We start from the raw sequence: 17,262 nt of genomic DNA on the forward strand, positions 1-17,262 counted from the left end.
GTAAGACCTTCTTAAGCCGAAGTCATCTTCGGAACACGAATTAAGATATTTTTGATGAAATCAGAGAGCTGGATCACTCCTCCATAGGCTTCTTCCGGGATTGAACTTGCAGGTCCCGAAAAGTTATTAAAGATATCATTAAAATAGTCCAAGTGACTACAGTGGCTCAATCTTAAGTTTATCAAACGACGAGAATACTTTTTGTGCGCAAAAACAACTAAAATAACGACTATTTCAACTATTCATTTCCTTCTCTGTGGGCCTCGAGTCAGTTCACTAGTTTAACAGCGTACGCTTCTGTTGTTGTACGTCACGCGCATCACACACATGACCAGCGTCGGCCAATAGTGAGCCTACGTGTGACGTAGATCTACGCTATTACACCAAGTTAACTTACTAGAGGCCCATTGAGAAGGAAATGAATAGTTGAAATAAAGTCGTTATTTTTGTTTGTTTTTGCGCACAAAAAGTATTCTCGTCGCTTGATAAACTTAAGATTGAGCCACTGTAGTCACTTGGACTATTTTAACGATGTCTTTAACTTTGAGGCCGGCAAGTTCAATCCCTGAAGAAGCCTATGGACTAGTAAGGAGGAGTGATCCAGCTCTCAGATTTTATAATTCATGTTAAGAAGATGAAGGAAGGTCTTACGGGGTTGGAACAACATGAGGGTGAGTAAATACTTACAGAATTTTCATTTTTGAATGAACTATCTCTTTAGCTCCACATCAGCAACATAAATTAATCAACTAACCATTCAGAGATGTCTTGTTGCATTCTACATGTTGTCACTTCTTCTTGAGTCTCTCCATCTTTGTCTGACTCCGTTTTAACATTAAAGGGGCTATGTGTAGGTTTTTACTTTATGATAGAGTTTTCATTTGTACATTTATGAGCCAACCATATTGTAATAGAAAAAATGACACCTTGACTGTCCACCACGGTTGCCTCTATCAGCCTGTAGGTTCAATTGTGTGTCGAATTGGTCCGAATTGGCCCCAAAAAAAAAAGAGCCTTATCTAGCCAACGAGCGTGCGCAACGAGAACGAGCATGAGACTGGCTGCAGTTTCTCGGCCATTGGTGTCAGCAACTGTTAGAAATTTCAGAACTTCCGCAATGCTCCTTTAAAGGCAGAACAGTTTCTGTCATTTTAGTGTGTCTGCGTGATGTATTCGCAGCTGCTTAGTTCACACTACATGATTTTAAGCCCGATTTATGCCCGATTTGCAAATCATTGAGCGCGCCGACAGGTCAGGGTGTTATCGCGTGCAAATCGCTGGGGATTAGCGGGCGATGAACACTCGCCAATCTGTTAGTATGAAAGAGACAACAACGCATCAAAGACGCTCGCAGACACGTCGCCGAGCCTAGAAAAATATCTAGCATGCTAGATATCCAGACCTGTCGCACGACTCAATCTCACTGATGTCATTGCGTTTTTGCTAACCTTCAAAAAGTGACAACTTCAACATGCTATGTAAAAATATCTGTGGGGTATTTTGTGCTAAAACTTCACACACACTCTGGGGACATCAGAGATTTATTTTACATCTTGTGAAAAGGGCATTTTACCACCCCTTTAATTGTTCACCACAAGTCTAGTAATACAGGTCCTTCTCAAAAAATTAGCATATTGTGATAAAGTTAATTATTTTCCATAATGTAATGATAAAAATTAAACTTTCATATATTTTAGATTCATTGCACACCAACTGAAATATTTCAGGTCTTTTGTTGTTTTAATACTGATGATTTTGGCATACAGCTCATGAAAACCCAAAATTCCTATCTCAAAAAATTAGCATATCATGAAAAGGGTCTCTAAACGAGCTATTAACCCAATCATCTGAATCAACTAATTAACTATAAACACCTGCAAAAGATTCCTGAGGCTTTTAAAAACTCCCAGCCTGTTTCATTTCTCAAAACCGCAATCATGGGTAAGACTGCCGACCTGACTGCTGTCCAGAAGGCCATCATTGACACCCTCAAGCAAGAGGGTAAGACACAGAAAGAAATTTCTGAACAAATAGGCTGTTCCCAGAGTGCTGTATCAAGGCACCTCAGTGGGAAGTCTGTGGGAAGGAAAAGGTATGGCAAAAAACGCTGCACAACGAGAAGAGGTGACCGGACCCTGAGGAAGATTGTGGAGAAGGACCGATTCCAGACCTTGGGGGACCTGCGGAAGCAGTGGACTGAGTCTGGAGTAGAAACATCCAGAGCCACCGTGCACAGGCGTGTGCAGGAAATGGGCTACAGGTGCCACATTCCCCAGGTCAAGCCACTTTTGAACCAGAAACAGCGGCAGAAGCGCCTGACCTGGGCTACAGAGAAGCAGCACTGGAGTACCCACAGTCAGTGATGGTCTGGGGTGCCATGTCAGCTGCTGGTGTTGGTCCACTGTGTTTTATCAAGGGCAGGGTCAATGCAGCTAGCTATCAGGAGATTTGGGAGCACTTCATGCTTCCATCTGCTGAAAAGCTTTATGGAGATGAAGATTTCATTTTTCAGCACGACCTGGCACCTTCTCACAGTGCCAAAACCACTGGTAAATGGTTTACTGACCATGGTATTACTGTGCTCAATTGGCCTGCCAACTCTCCTGACCTGAACCCCATAGAGAATCTGTGGGATATTGTGAAGAGAAAGTTGAGAGACGCAAGACCCAACACTCTGGATGAGCTTAAGGCCGCTATCGAAGCATCCTGGGCCTCCATAACACCTCAGCAGTGCCACAGGCTGATTGCCTCCATGCCACGCCGCAATTTCTTTCTGTGTCTTACCCTCTTGCTTGAGGGTGTCAATGATGGCCTTCTGGACAGCAGTCAGGTCGGCAGTCTTACCCATGATTGCGGTTTTGAGTAATGAAACAGGCTGGGAGTTTTTAAAAGCCTCAGGAATCTTTTGCAGGTGTTTAGAGTTAATTAGTTTATTCAGATGATTAGGTTAATAGCTCGTTTAGAGAACCTTTTCATGATATGCAAATTTTTTGAGATAGGAATTTTGGGTTTTCAGGAGCTGTATGCCAAAATCATCAGTATTAAAACAATAAAAGACCTGAAATATTTTAGTTGGTGTGCAATGAATCTCAAATATATGAAAGTAAATTTTTATCATTACATTATGGAAAATAATGAACTATCACAATATGCTAATTTTTTGAGAAGGACCTGTATGCGCCAACAAAGTAAATGAGGTCAATTTTGATTTTATAATGACTTTAATTCGCTGTGTATGTTGACAATGAAAGGAAGAGAGAGTTTACTGGAGTAGTGTTGTCACGATACTAGAATTTCTAACTTCGATACGATACCTTGAAAAATATCGATATTCAATACCATTTTCGATACCACAGAGAAAAAAAACTGCCACAATATTAAGGGGGTCTTTTTTTTATTTAAAGCTAAATATTACAAGTCTAGAACATGACAATGAGGTATATTTTACATGAACAAAAATGTCCTGAGTTCTATCTGTTAATATTTTTTCATTGGACCAGAGCTAACATGATCCGTTGTGTTTTTATTACCTACTGTTATCAAAGATTAAAATATACTGTAACAAATGCATTGGTCATCGGTCATAAATGCTGGTTAATACATTAACTTAATTTGATGAACAGATTTAAACGCAAACGTGTGTGCATCACACGCGGAAACAATGCTCACTGGATCAGCATCTAGTCAAGTTACCTTTATTTATATATTGCTTTTAATAATACAGATTGTGTCGAAGCACTTAACTGTATCAAATTGGAGGATAGAGTGTCAGTAATGTATAATAATAAGGTTAAACATTCAATTTTCAGTTAAAGGCATTTCATTATTGAATTCAGAGATGCCATTGTCTAGCTCAGTTTAGTTTAATTAGTATATGTGTAATCAAATTGATGATAATCGCTAATGAAGGCAAATTGCAGAATTAAATAATTTTTGAATAAAGTTAAACAGACACAAGTTAATTTACATCTGACCACAGTTACAATATTTACTTGTCTACGATTCCTCAGTCAGATTATGTTAACTTTAAGAATTACAGTGAAAAAACGAAACACAGACTCATATCAACAACAATACTAGGCCATCTTGGTTAATGTTTCAGAAAAGTTAAAATGAGAAGAGTTACAGTGTTTTAGGGTGTTTTTAGCAGTGGTGCAGGTCTGTCCAAAAAACAAACACCCCTGATGCTGAGCATATGCTTGCTAAATGGTACCCCTGGAGCCAATTCCTTAAATGTTTTCATCTATAAAATAATTTTACAAAATGAGTGATGAGAGGGATATTGATAGTCAAACAATCTTTTGGGTGCCCGCAGCCCGCTCGCAGTGTGAAGCGCGTGTCCGCGCTATATTCTCCGACATGCCCGCTCGCGGTGTGTAGCGCGTGTCCTGTCCACGCCATTCTCCGACATGCCCGCTCGCGGTGTTCTTTATCAATCAACCAAAGCCGGTCGCGGGGACGCCGCACTCGCCATCTTTCCATTCACTTTTACTATTTAACCAGAGCGAATGAGACGAGTGCGTCACGTGTGGTGTTTGTCAACGCGCCTTTGGAGAGAAGTGAAAGTGACTGCTCGGCTAGTATTGGTGTATCGATACTTCGGGGAATTAGTATTGGTACCGTTCAGATATTTCAGTATCGATATTTATCGAAATATCGATATTTTTGACAACACTATACTGGAGTAAAAATGACGGAATCAGAGAGTGATCCCGATTAATCAGAGATTTATCTCTAATAAATTTATTTTTTTTAGTTGGAAATTGGATGTGAAAAAAAGGAAACAGTTCTTCCATAACACAGCACTTGTGTGATGTGTGTGAATTTCCCATACCATATAGTTCTATGCAAAATGTAAAATGTCCTATTAAAGTAATAAAAGTAAAATATTTGTGTGTGCTGTAAAGTGGTTAGAAAAAATGAAATCGGAATCAGCTAAAATCGGCACCGGCAGGTCAAACCCAAAATCGGCCTAGAAAATTGTAATATGTGCATCTCTAATTTATTTTTATGCTCGAGTTGAAACCCCCTTTTCACCTTTGACCCTACTGCATTTTACCCATTAACACAGTTATAATATAGTAATTTACATACTATTATAAACAATCAACTTGTATAAAAAAGGGGCCCCAAAGGCCTGGTGATTGTTGTTACACTTTACAATAGATCAAATCCTTGTTTGGTCAAACAACATTTAAATCAAATGTCCACTTAATCTTTAATATTTGGCCACTTCTTTACGACAGAAATGCTACAGCCACTGTAATTTATTGATCTAGAACATGTGGGCATCAAAACATGCAAATTCAGAGCAAGGGTTAAAACTTTTATTTTGAAATCACTACAAATAGAGTTTGCTGATTTAGAAAATTTTTTAATACATAGTGCAGTATTAATTATGCTAATAATGTGGTAAATGGATTCTCGTCTTTGGAAAGCGCCGCTTCCTGTTATTTTTAGGGCTGTAATCAACCAAAGAAAATCTTGGTCGACTGAAGTCCTGAAATTTCGACTAATTAGTCGACTAGGGAGGACGTTTTTTTTTCTAACGTAAAAAAACGTTAGATTATAGCTGCGCAGTATTTGGTAGCCTTGTCCGCCTAAATTAAAGGTGGGGTATGTGATTCTCTTTTCTGTCCATTTTTTCAAAATAACTTGAAATCCTATTCCTAACCCACTTACAGCCACTGAGTTAGAAGCACTGAAATGAAAATTAAGCAATTTAATGATCTGTGGAACGGGCAGGACTCGAAAAACTCCAGCCAATCATTTCTAAGACCACCTGGAATCATTGGACAGTAAGTGCGTCAATCAAACCGTCGCACCACACCCCCTCCCCCCAGCGCGCGTGACCCCCTTCGTGCGCATACTCAAAGCTCTTGATGCATGCACATCTCGTCAGTAAAGCCGGTTCCATGATTAGTAGTAAATCGTCATTACAATCTCTCGCGCATCTGAGTTTTCGCTCGTGCATGATTGCGCGTCCATTTTCTTCGAATGGGTGGAGTCAGAGCCAGCGTTGGAGGAAAGAAGGTAGGACCATTTGAATTGTGTATTTTCCAAATCACATACCCCTTCTTTAATTATAAATAAACATATTTATTATATTAAACTTTTAGGCTATTTGCAGTATATTAAATCGTTTTTTGACCTAGACTAATTATTTTGCACTGAAATGACACACTCGAGTCTGTTGGCTCTGACAGCGTTGCATCACGTGCACCTGCGCAATATAGCCTATGATTTCCGTAAATAGTTCTATGTCAACTAGTGATATCAGCACAAGAATTGTTGAGGAATATGCAACATAATTTAGACAATCGTTTTTGTCATAATGTTATGATAACTGACAGACTATCATTTCAGCCGCTCTGTGCATGTCGTCGCACAGAGCGAGGCTAAACATAGGAGCTCAGCTTCGCGGCTGAGACACGAATAGACTATTAATTTAAAGCTTTTAATCTTAAACGCACAAGGCACGTCCACTTTAATAAAAAAAGAATATTTATTAAACAATCCAGATCAAGACGAAAGCAGAAACGAAATAAAGTGCATAACTGAAAAATAAAGCAAAGGCTCAAAACAAATACAAATGGTAGGCACAGCGCAAGTGCGCATTAGGCTCCAAAAAAATAATAAATAAAAATAATAATAATAATAATAAGTGCCCAAATCGAATAAATAATACTAGAAATAAATGGTCATAAAAATAAAAGTAAACCATAAAATGTTTTCAGCGTGGTCTGGGGGATGCTACCGTCATTCCGTGCGGGTGCGCCTGCAGTTCACTTGTAAAACGATACTAATTGGCATAATTCAATGTTTTATGCCAATTCTGATATGTTCATTCATATAGCTACACAAAACAAACGGGGCAACTAAACGCAGACAAGTTAGCTTACAGTTTTTAGTAGGGCTGGGTAAAAATATCGATTCATCAATGCATTGCAATTATTTGTTTCTCAATTCAATATCGATTCATCAAATCCAATGAATCGATTCAGCCCACCGGCCAGTGGCGGCGCTGTGGGCAACACTCTAGTAAGATCGTTCAGCGTTGTACAAGACTCGCTTTACCAAAACAGCAAGACGACGGACACTAGCTGCACTCCGTTCAAGCCTGCACCACCAACCCATGACGTCGTTAGGGCTATTTTAGGGGGGCTGAAGCTACCTCAAAATGTTCCTAAGCCCCCCTAAATGATAATAAGAACAATAAGTCTCAGGGAGTCTCCTGCATATTGATAGCGGCTCCCTGATGTCCGCAAATTATCTCAAATCTCCCGAAATCTAGAGCTCACGAGCTCCAAACCATGTAGCGCGCGCACGACAGAGAGGAAGAGAGAGAGAGTCCTTGCGTCTGTGTGCAAATGTGCGCGCGTGTGCCTCACTAAGCGTATTTTTTTATGAGTATGCACATTTTGTGTTTCTGTTTACATTTCTTTTATAACTTGAATGTATAGGAAGAAAGAAATATACTTTCTATTACAGTTACATGCACTTTAGAGGTGTGTTAATAAAGCACCTGTTTGTTAGAGTTGTGGTTTGTATTCAACACATGTACAATATTGTACAGTTTGTTCTGCTAAAACCATGACAGGAAACATGCTGGGGTCAATTTGTTCTTAAACATTGATAATACTGCACACATTATTTAAAAATATACTCAGGTACTTAATTACTTGTGTATTTACTAATTATTAAATCGATATCGAAGCTAATAAATCAAAATCGAATCGAATTGTGAAATTCCTAACAATACCCAGCCCTAGTTTTTAGGTGATATGCCATGTTTGATGTCGAGCTGTGATATGCAAACTTTGCCTTCGACTAATTTTTTTCTATTTTCATAAAATACTGCCACACTCCCGATGTCGTTGACATGGTAGATTACTCTGACCGATAAATATAGCAAACCACCAAGGATGATGCAGATCAATGCTTAGTTCTTTCTTCAATCTGTCTCCACTGGGTTGGGCTAATCCAGCGGTTCTCAAAGTGTGGAGCGCGCCCCACTGGTGGGGAATAGAGACGTGACAGGTGGGGCGCACCAAACGGGAGGGAATTTTCCTTTTTATGCCTTTATAGCTTTATTCGTTGATGGCGAGTCCGCATCATCAGCTTCATCTTTGCAGCGACACAGAAAACACCAGTTTACTAATAAACAATTAAATGTCTCCTTGCTATTTTTTACACATTCATAATCATTACTTTTGCCGGTTCTTTGTGGCAAGCTTTATGCGTCCGCTAGTGCGATTGAGTGCGGCAATATATAACGCTCATTATCCTGTATAGCCTATTTAGGTAATTAAATCAATATAAAGTGGCGATTTGTCCACTAATGGCTTAAATGAACTACTAGTCGACTAGAAAAAAACGTATTGTATTTAGATACAACTTGTTACTTAAATAAACTGGAACATTTTAAGCTTGTTGCGCATTTAATTAGCATTGTGTTGGGGCGATGGGGGCAGGTGGGGCTTGAAAATTCTCCCTTGTCCAAAGTGGGGAATGACCGAAAAGGTTTGAGAACCACTGAGCTAATCCAAAAAAGTGAAAACAAGGGGGGTATTCTGAAGTCTGACTGTTACCTGTGAAACAGGAGTGCGCTGAAAACACCCCCATAAGCAATTAGTGATGAAATGAATGTAATGAAATTAACGCGGCAAAAAGTCGACCAATCAGAATTTTAGTGTAATAAAAATTTACGCGGCAAAAAGTCGACCATTCAGAATTTTAGTCGAGTCAGAACGTATTGACCAATAAATCGACTAGTCCACTGGGAGATTACAGCCCTAGTTATTTTGCCAGTTAATCGATACGGTAATATGCAATCGAGGATTGAAAATCGAACACTCTAATTTAATCAAGGAATCGTGACAGCCCTACAATAATCATATTATACTGAATGGCATAGCTCTACTTTCAGGGTATGGATTATCATTAGTTTAGAAATTTAATTGGTCCATGAACCCATGGATCATGCGGATTCACTGAGATCGCCCACCAGCGACAAACCATTGAGTCTCTATGGTTTTTACCTTTGTTTTATAAATTTGTTTAGTAGACATTTTAATGGGCCATTTGTATAAATAAAAGGAATAGGCTTATAGTAGCATTTTGTCTCTTACTGGCCTGTTTAGCTGAGAACAAACAAAACAAGTATTAGAAATTGATAAAAGAACATAAAAGTTAATGCTGTAAGGTAACTGCATTTAATAGATACTTTCAATAAAACATTTATTCCCCAAAATATATTCACCAAAATCCCGCCCGCCTGCCCTAACCCACACACGCCTCTGCAGTAAATGCCATCTTTTGGGTGTTCCAGGCAGGCAATGGTGAGTTTCAATAAAAAAAAATATTTACATTTTATAAGTTACTATTGTATTTGAAGACATTTTATTTCCACAACTTTTTAAAAAGTGCATTCATATACTATTCTTTGCAACAGCAATTCATTTCCAACTTTATGCAGGCCTAATTGGGGCTACTTTTAAAATCACTGAACATCAGTAAGCCTAACCACAAGTCAACAAAACATGCTTAACGAGTAGCAATGTTTCGCCAATGTTATGGGGTTTGCCTGCCTTTGCTATACGTGACACGATAAGATGCTTCTGTCGCCTTCCTGTTAATGGTGCCAAACAACTGTATTAGGCTTTTATGTGACTGCAAATCATCACGCTTCCTCTCAAAAAACTCAACTGGCTTGTTCACTAAATTTTTGTGCTTAGTTTCAATCGAAGTTTGCATGGTCTCATGCTATCATTTGCTAACACCTCCTTGCAGAAAACACACACACACACACACTGCGGCAGAGGTGCAGCCTCGGACCCCGACTACTCAGGATCATACTTCCTACGTTTTTTGATGGGTCCGGTCTCATCCTTTAATGCTGACTTTTGTTGACTTGGGACAAGGAAACGGTGCATTTTAAAGCTAATACACACAATTACCGATATCGGGGGCAAAAGTCCTGAGTCTGAATTTTTTTATGCCATATTTTTATGAATAAAGGCCAGTATCACTGATATTAAAGGGTAAGTTTGGCGTTTTACAAGTAAAGCCCTGTTTTAAGATAGTTTCTGATGAAATCGAACTGTTAAGATTAAAATTTGGACACATGCTGCTGTCCCGAGAATTTTGAAACTCACCGAGTGGTCTGGGGTGTTCACTGATGCTCACGCAAAAATCGCTGCAAAAGATGCTTTCCAACAGGTGTTTTACCATACGTTGTAAAACTGTGGACCTATTTTTCCAACGCCTCACAACCGGACATTCTTCCAAAAACTACGATAAAACCTGTTGGAAAGCATCTTTTGCAGCGATTTTTGTGTGTGAGCATATCAGTGCACACCCCATACCACTCGGTGAGTTTCACGTCTTTGTAAACTAAAGTTTAATGCGTCTATATGAATGATTGTTCCAATGCACCTATGAAACCATTGTATAGGTGGGGGGGAGCCAACACAAAAACCTAAAATTCTCGGGACAGCAGCATGTGTCCAAATTTTAATCTCAACCGTTCGATTTAATCAGAAACGATCTTAAAACAGGGCTTTACTTGTAAAACGCCGAACTTACCCTTTAATATAGCTACTGATGTCGCCATGAAAATGATTTCCTCCCAAATTTTAAACATTTATTAGGCTTCAAAAATATAACAACTTTTAATTTAAGTTAACTTAAAACAACCCTCACTTAAACCCATAATAAATGTCATATTTACCTGTAAGCTACCTTTCCTGTCTAACAGGTATGAAATATACAGACATTGAATAAAGTTATAAAACAGTTTGCACTGCATAAATTATAAAATTATATAGAAGCCTTCTTTAGTCAAGAGCAAGTTTAAAGAAAAGAAGAGCAGTGAGTTATTTTCTCTGTTCCCTTTGTTCTTTGGTTAACTTTACTGACAGAGAGAATGAGTGCCGCTGTCACTTTAAGATCTGCCGCATCTCATTCTCTCACTACTCTTTACTTCTATTTACGATTTTATTTAACTCATTTAAGACTGTTCTTGTGAGGCTACTCGACAAAACGGACATTTTGGCATAAATGTGTGGGTTATTGTTCGTTCAAGCGCGAAAGAGAACTTGATACTAGCGCGCGTCTTTCTGTGTGTGTCGGTACTGAAGCCGCCTTTCCACTGCACACGACATTCGCATACGATTGTCGCATTTCGCCCCCTAGTGTCAGTCGCATGGAACTTTCATTCCTATCGTACGCGGCAACATGGGAGAGAAGTTGATTCTCGCAGTCTCCGAATACCCCATTCTTTATGATATTACTCTTGAATCATACAGAAACGTCAGCAGGAAAAATGAAGCTTGGAAGAGAGTTAGCGAGATTGTCGGTCTGCCAGGTGGGTTTTGATTGCCAAATGTGCAGAATGAAAGCAAATCTTTGTCCCGCCTAAATTACCATCTAGCTAGTATTTCAATGCAGTTGTATTATTACACGTGGTTAACATAACGAACAATGCTATAATTTTTTTAAGTTGTTTAATTTAAATTGTAAAGTTATGCTCATATGCTACTGTGATATGAACTATTGAATGAAAAGGAATACAACATTAAAACCAATAATATATATATTAAATTCATAATTTTTTTAAACTTATTTATTAATAACCATGTCTTTTTTAAAAGTATTAAGTGTTTCGGATCAAGTTTTAAAAAAAGAGTATGAATAATTCTCAACTTGCGCACACTGATTTGATTGGATTATATTGGAATACATCACATCCGGTCGGCCGGTCGCATTCGGTCTAGCCGCAGAAGTTCAGATATTTCAACGGATCCAAAGCTCAAATCGGATCCGAATTTTCCGCATACGCATATGATCGGAACTCCCAGCAGCTCCCGTACGACTCTCGATTGGAAATGAATGACTTCCGGTCCGACGTCTGTCGTTTGTCGTGTGCAGTGGAAAGGCGGCTTGATCCACTTTTGCGACACGTCTGAAGCGCGGTGTCGCACGCCTCTCCAGATTTGTAAGTTGATGGGCGTTCCTTAAGTTTACCGCTATGGGCGTGGTTTTGACGCTAGTCTAGAACAAAGGCCCCTCCAGAGACTACTTCTATTGGATAGACACGTTGCGTTTGACGGATTCATTTGCATAAAGATGGGCATCGGTCGGCTTTTTGACGCGCAGCATTTTTCCAAATGAAGCGCCGCCTTCCCGGGATGCTTTGCGGCCACGTTAAAGTCACGTGACGTCACCCATAGGAATAAAGTGGAGTGCAGCGCGACTGAAGTGTCGCACGGACAAGTGGATCAGTAACGTTATTTTTTCTTCGCGTGTGTCGCGTCTCGCCTGTGGCTCTTTGGCGCCCCCCAGGGGAGGCGCGCCTCACCTATTGAAAACCGCTGGGCCAGCTTTTCAGCTTTTCCCCTCGACAAGAAATAGCCCAGACAGCATTTACATCTGTGCCAGGTCCGTTTTCGAATCAGTAGATTCGCGCAGCAGTCGCACTCAATATGCAGATCTGCACCAACTCTGCGCCAGACTTGTCAGTAGCTTCGACTGTGACAGTCCGTCCGGCGGGTGCGGCGCCGATCCGGGGCAGACCATACGCGCCACGACTGAATTGAGTCCGCCTGGCGGGTTTGGACCGGATCCGTGCGAGCTGCGCAGACCATACGCGCCACAACTGAATTGAGTCCGCCTGCCGGTTGTGGACCGGAGCCGCGCGAGCTTCGCAGACCGGACGGGCGGGCGGCACCCCACATAAACCCGCTGACAAGAGTGGAAGAGTGCAGGCTGCACCGTCTCTGCTAATTGGTAAGTGCATTATACACGTATAATTTAGTAAGTACATTATAAAAGTAAACTGGTGTTGATGTCATATTAGTCTGTTACATAATTATATTAAAAATAAAAGTTTACAAACGTTTACACTGACATTCTTACAACCTGAGACGTGTCAGAGGCGTGGGTAGTAGCAGGCGGTTAGCTGGTAGTATAGGTTATTTTAAACATCCACAACTAATGTGAACATATGCTTTAAGGCTGAATGGGGGGTATTTGCTTATTATTCTCCAAAATTGCTGAATATCGTGTCCATTGTGTGTTATCTGCAAAATCGTATAACGTTAGCCTACCCACTAACGTTACCAGCGGTGACCGCTGCTAGCAACAATAACAAATTAATGACTTCCCACGTCCAAATACATTAAACTAGTTCGACGTCAGTATCATATCAATTCTCACTGTATTATACCGGCTGTAGAGTGCGACATATATGTGATATGTCGATATGTTAGCTATCAAACTACCTGCAAATTATTGTTGCTTACCTCCAGTTCGTGTTGCAAAATGGATAAACCATATTAACGTTACCCACGTCTTCTAAGCCACTGCGATGTGCCTCTTTTATTAATTTGTTAAACAAGCTGTTTGTGAAATAGCCTAAAGCGGTTTTTAATTTCCATTGATGACTGATTATTGCAGTGTTCGGACATACTATTTATAGGCTGTTAATAACTTTAATTATAGGCCTATAATTCATTGTATAATCGATCTAACGTTAAATGTTTTTAGATAAAAAAGGAGCAGCCCAAGCAAGCTCCTATATAATATTATTATCCTCCCAGCGTGTCTATGCGGTGATGCGCAGTTAAATTATTGCGTGGCATATTAATAATAATAATAGCCTATCAATTTAACAATAAAAGTAGGCCTTCCCTAATAATAATAATAACAACAACAATAATAATAATACAGTCATACTAATAATAATTTAATGCATAAATTTGAAATGCTAAATCCTCTTAAGACGATCTAGACACGGCAGGCAAAAACATTTTCTCTCATTAGGTTCAAAATTATTTTTTCATTGTGTTCACATATTAGATGGAGAAATAATTACAGAGGGATTTATGGATATCTACTTTTGTTATCCTGTAAATCAAAATATACTGTCTATGAATATGTTGCCCATACCTCGCTTTCATTTATCAATCTTTTACTTCTCACTAATTTAGTCTCTTGTTTCCACAGGTGGGAATCCGGGCCTTCATTGGTGGAAGAGATACCAAAAACATCATAACCAACCAAGGCTATTATGGCTCGTAAGTATTATATATAGATGCCTTTCACTTTACTTAATGACCACTCTCTCATTCATTCACTCACTACTCTATGAAGGTAAAAGAGTATCAACACTCTAGAGCACGTAGATGTGAATTTGAGAACTTGTACAATAAATATTCATACTTGTACGTGAACATTTACACTCACAGCTCCAATGTGAAAACCTGTCAAATTAAAATCTGAAGTTGAATGTTGAAATTTGCACTCACAGACAAAAGTCACAAACCTGTATTTTGAATTTGAAGCTGCAGACAAGCAGTCACAAATGTGTAAAATGCCATTCACAGAAATACAATGACAGACACAAACTTGTAATATATATTTGCATTTAATCGCAGTACAACCTCAATTAGGCACTTGCAACTTCTCAAATCTGTCACTGCAATTTCAATTCCAAACTTCGCGGCTTGAATTTTGCTACTCTTTTTTCGCAACTCAGTGGCGGCGAGAGAGAAGGGGGGGGGGGGGGGGGTGTGTTTTCTCCCTCCCATAGAAAACGCTTAATGAGGCTTAATGGACCAACAGTTATAAAAAATAAAACACGATTCGTTATAAATTATTAATAAAACACAGGCAGCAGGTTTATTTGCTCTGAACACAAATTTAGTCATATTCTGTGCTCATCGGCTTTTCTGTTGACTGCATTATTAGTATGGTGTTTACTGAGTTTGATAATATCATTTATTTCTTTAAATATCAGTCTAATGCATTAAGTCATGTTAGCTTTTCAGAGCGTCCCCCTTTCTCTCTTACTGCCACGGAGTTGCAAGTGCAGAAGTTAGTTTTGCAACTTGCACGAAAAGAGTAGCAAAATTCAAGGCGCGAAATTTGAAATTGCAGTGACAGATTTGAGAAGTTGCAAGTGCCTAATTGAGGTTGTACTGCGATTAAATGCAAATATATATTACAAGTTTGTGCGTGTCGTATTTCTGTGAATGGCTTTTTACACATTTGTGACTACTTGTCTGCAGCTTCAAATTCAGAATACAGGTTTGTGACTATTGTCTGCGAGTGCAAATTTCAACATTCAACTTCAGATTTTAATTTGACAGGTTTTCACATTGGAGCTGTGAGTGTAAATGTTTACGTACAAGTATGAATATTTATTGTAAAAGTTTTCAAATTCACATCTTTGTGCTCTTGAGTGTTGTTACTCTTTTACCTTTATACTACTCATTCTACACCACTTTAGACTTAAGTCACATTTATTATTATTTATTTGTGCAAGCATTGTACTATAATGTCATGTAATAAAGAATCTTTGAATATTGGATCTAATATTTACTCTTTGTTTCTTTGCTTTGTGTCCTTTTTGTACGTCTTACAGGAGCAGTGAGGAAGAATCGCATGTCTGGCAAAGCCACAGACACCGAGATAAACCAGTATAACATCAGGTGGTTCAATCTGGCATGCGACCGTGGGGGTGGCCACCGTGCCCGGTCACACCCAACTAATGAGCAATAAATGTGATTAAAATAAAAAAAGTTTTTTGAAAATTACAAATTGTCTGGGTGTTTGTGCCTTAATTGTCTGATAGCCTAAATATGAATCACAGACCAGGGCCAGATGAGCCCCAGATGTAAAATATGAGTCACGGATCTGGGCCAGATCTGCACCACATGTCATGGCATTAATAACTGTACTGGGCCAGTGCTGGCCCAGATCTGTCTATGATCCGTAATTCCAACCTGTTCCGGTATTGGGCCGTTGGAAAGAATGAGCCCGGCCCAGGTCCGTTTAGCGGATCTGCGCCAAATGCTAATGAAGACCTGGCCCAAATCTGGCCCAAATACATTTTGCTGTCTGGGAGGCCTACCGTCGTTTTAATATCGCGTCACACCACTAATTCAAGTTAAATAAATATTTTTTTTTAAATAGACTGCATCTTATTTTATTTAGTTGTGGATTCCGAATCGTAGAAGTTTATATTTAAAAAAAAATTGATTCCCAATTCATCCAGAATCGTGCAGCTCAAAAATATAATAGCCAACACAAAAACAAATCAAATGTTTGTCATCCTAGTTATGACGCATACAGACAAATAAGCATATGCTATGGGCCCGATTGAAAAACAAACAAACAAAAATAATAAGATATAACAGTTAGCCTAAATACTGAACTATGCAGGTCTTAAAAGTAGGGGAGCCACTTTGGACCTGCCATACAACTAAATTAAATTATAGGACTTAAAATTACTAATATAACTGCATACCTTTATCCAGGCAGAGATATTGGGCCTTATTCAATGGCTCATGAAACAAGCCTTTAGGGTTTGAACCTAAACACCATTTTAATTGGTTAATTCGACCGCGTACTTGAAACAAACGGTTAATTTGTCTATAAAAACTTACCAAACATGAATTTCTCCCCATCGTATAGGTGGATGCCACGACTGACTGGTTTTACAGCGCTTAGTCAACTGACCGAGAACAAACGCGATTAAAAACGCCACTGGATGTTTTAACGAATCAATCACGTCTACGTCGATTAAGAGCGCGAAGAAAAATAAGACCGCGCGTCACGTGGACAACGCGTGATTTGAACTATGGATTTGAACCTGAACGCTGGAGAAGGAGTACATCTAATAATCCAACACATTTCCTTAGTAAACTCTTTTAACACAAGAATAGATTCCCGAATACACTTCCAAACTTTTACGTTTTGCAACGTTCTTATCGTTAAAATTAATGAAGAAAAAGTCTTAATCTTGCTGAAAAGTCTATGGTGAAAACCCCTGGTCTTTTATTTATTTATTTATTATTTTAATTTTAATTTTATGTCTTTATTTCACTTATTTCTTTATTTATATTTTCTTTATCTTGCTATGATGCGTCCCACCCAGCTGCTGTCTTGTGCTGGTTGTCTGTTCTCTGAAGACTTCATATTTTGCACCAGGCCATTTGGTTGTTTATTGTTCAATAAAAGTTCTAATCCAAATGATAATTTCAATATTCATATCTAGTTTAAATACGAATTGTTAATCGGCCTCAAAATTAACTAATTAAAATATATTCAAAAAATACTAGTTAGGCTACTACATAAAAAAAAAGCCTGTATATATGTATGTTATCGACAAATAATCATAGAAAATAACTCTGTTTGTAGGAAATCCATGACTTTACAGCAGTAAAGTTCTATGTAAGCAAAAAAAGAGAAAAAGGT

At 38.9% G+C, this 17,262-nt stretch overlaps 1 protein-coding gene across 1 annotated transcript in view; it reads right to left on the reverse strand.

Annotated features, from left to right (window-relative positions):
- The window catches only part of tdrd6b (tudor domain containing 6b), a 63,107-nt gene extending 46,467 nt beyond the window's left edge, over positions 1-16,640 (reverse strand). Inside the window, exon 1 of the mRNA XM_077238777.1 lies at positions 16,452-16,640. The gene's annotated coding sequence lies outside the window, so the exon portion shown is untranslated. The remainder of the gene's footprint in view (positions 1-16,451) is intronic.
- Positions 16,641-17,262: the final 622 nt, after the last annotated feature.

The sequence above is a fragment of the Siphateles boraxobius genome, unplaced genomic scaffold, assembly GCF_051911475.1.
Source record: "Siphateles boraxobius isolate OS27281-9 unplaced genomic scaffold, OSU_SipBor_1 22, whole genome shotgun sequence".
Taxonomy (NCBI): Eukaryota; Metazoa; Chordata; class Actinopteri; order Cypriniformes; family Leuciscidae; genus Siphateles; species Siphateles boraxobius.